We start from the raw sequence: 2889 nt of genomic DNA on the forward strand, positions 1-2889 counted from the left end.
AATGCTTGTGTCCTTCTCAGCTTGACTTGTTGGACATAAATATATGCATTAAGTAATTTTCATTGTGTTGGTTGACCCTTTTGATTTCAAGTAGTGCAGATTTCCTCAAGGGTCTCATCACAAGGAATGTGGTCATCTATAGTTCAGATCCAAATATTCTGAACTGAAATGGAAGACAAAAGGTGATTGATTATATTAGTTAATTTCTCATTGCTGTGAACAAATATCTGACTAGAAGCAATTTAAGGAAGGAAAGGGTTTATTTCAGCTTAAGTTTCTGAAAAGAAGCTTCATGGTGGGGGAGGCACGGTATCAGGAACATGAAACAGAGCTAGTCACATTGCAGCCCCGGAACAGAGAATAGGAGATGCTGTGCTATCAAACCTCATGGTTACCTGCAGTGACTCACTTCCTTCAGCAAGCTTCTACCACCTGAAGTTTTGACAGCTTTCCCAAACAGTACCACCAGATTGGAACCATGTGTTCAAACACATGAGCTTGTGGAGGATATTTTGCATTCAAAACATAACTGTGATTCTGGGGAATTTGCTCTTTTCCAGAGTTTTGTCATCTCAATTTACATTGTACTGAGAATCTACTCCATTCTCCTCTGCTTCCAATCCTTGATACTCTTCTTGTACTTATTCAGTTTCTTTCTCACTATTTTTAAAATAGTTTTTATTTATTTCAAAGAGAGAGAAAGAGGCAAATAGAAGGTAGAGAATGGGCCTGCCAGGGACTTCAGCCACTGTAAATGAACTCCAGATGCATTCATCATCTAGTGCATTTGGCTTACATAGGTCCTGGGAATTAAACCTGGGTCCTTTGGCTTCATAGGCAAATGCCTTAACCAGTAAGCAATCTCTCCAGCTCCTCTCTCACTATTTTAATTGGCAGTGATCCCTCTTGATCCCGATCCTATGGCCTAACCTTTCCTACATGCATCCTTTCAAGGAATGCTACATTGCCTGTCTTCAGTGTAAGTTCCTAAGAAAGACATTTTGGTCACTCTAGGTCATCTTTTCATGCCAGGATATCTGGGAGAATGGCATGGATGATCTTTTTCTTAAATTTTTTTATATTTGTTTGTTTAATTGAGAGTGACAGACAGAGAGAGAAAGGCAGATAGAGAGAGGGAGAGAGAATGGGCACGTCAGGGCCTCCAGACACTGAAAATGAACTCCAGATGCGTGCATCCCCTTGTGCATCTGGCTAACGTGGGTCCTGGGGAGTCGAGCCTCGAACTTGGGTCCTTAGGCTTCACAGGCAAGCACTTAACCGCTAAGCCATCTCTCCAGCCTGACATAGATGATCTTTGTGAGGCATGTAAAACAGGCTCAATGGAAGTGATTATACACTAATACTCTGGCATTTTGAATATCTTATATATTGGATCTTCAAAGGACCAAATACAAGATTACCTCTAGTGGGTCTCAAATGCTTCTATTTATGGAGCATGATGCTCCACAAGTGTAATCCAAACAATACTGAGGCAGAGTCAGGAGGATATGAGTTTGAGACAAGTCTGGACTACATAGAAAGACACTGCTTCAAACAAAGCAAAGCAAAGCAAAACAACCCCAAACAAAGAACCCTCAAGTGCTCCCACATCCATTGTAGTTTTTCCTTCTTATTGATTAAAAAGAACATACAGAGGCTGGGAAGATGGCTTAGCAGTGAAAGGTGCTTGTTTGCAAAGCCTGCCAGCACCCACATGAAGCTGGATACAAAGTGGTGCATGTATCTGTGAACCCAGCATGTCTGTGACACTGGGGAGCAGAGGCAGGAGAATGCTAAGCTTCCTGACATTCATTTGTTTGCAGTCAGACAGTTCTACTACAGCATCAAGAGAACCTGTTTCAAAGAAGGTGGAACACAGAAAACTTGATGTTGTCCTCTGACCTTTCATACACACACACACACACACACACACACACACACACACACACACACACACTAAATTAAGGCACAGATTTGAATTTAGCAAATGCTAACCTCTGGATCTTTCCTATCTATAAGCAGATAAACTGCTTCTAGGAGCAGAGCCTGAGAGGTGAGAGAGCTAACCTCTGGTACATCATCTCAGGAGTGGGATAGCTGCTTCTAGCAGCAGTCTAAGGAAAAAGAGAACTGAGGAGGAGTTATTTTAAGCAATTAATAAACCTGCTGCATCTGCTGTCACCACTGCGGTGATGTTACTGTGGCTTCCTCTCTTGCATCCAAGTACTCATTGGGACTTTTATTGAGCAGCTAAAAACCAGTAATGTTCAAATAAGTAGTACATTGTGTGAGCAAAGGGTAAGAAACTTTTGATCTTGAATAATTCTTAAACCTTTGTTAAAGGAAGGGATTTAGGGGTGGGACCTGATGGACTCTTCTCATTCAGAACACACACATCCACTCTGATCACAAGAGCAATCACATTAAGCCCTCCTGTTGCCTTCAACAGATCTGTGGGTCCATAGTTACGGACCTCCTTGTCTTCAATGCTATATGATCAGCACTTCTTACACGTGGGTGTTTTCTCTGAATTGAAAGTCCAACCAGGCCTCTGAGGAAGGGAGCATCGCTTAAAATCAGTTAGTATCTCTAAACATCGCTTGTCAATATTAGGTCACATTGCTTTAAAGTTCTTCTCATAATAACAAAATGTGCATGAAAATACCATAATGGCTCACATAACTTTGTATGCTAATTTAAGAAAAAGTAATAAAATCTGCTGGAAACAAGATATGTTTTAAGGTCAGACTCACTCATTTTGTAGTAAGTGGTACTGGCCAGAGGAGCCTTTTCTTATTTATTCAACATTGTCTTTTTGTGACGTTGAGGGATGTTTTGGAGGGGACTGTGAGGCAGAGTTTTCTCCTATAAAATCTCCCCATGTTTAAA

This window comes from Jaculus jaculus, chromosome X (genome assembly GCF_020740685.1).
Source record: "Jaculus jaculus isolate mJacJac1 chromosome X, mJacJac1.mat.Y.cur, whole genome shotgun sequence".
Classification (NCBI taxonomy): Eukaryota; Metazoa; Chordata; class Mammalia; order Rodentia; family Dipodidae; genus Jaculus; species Jaculus jaculus.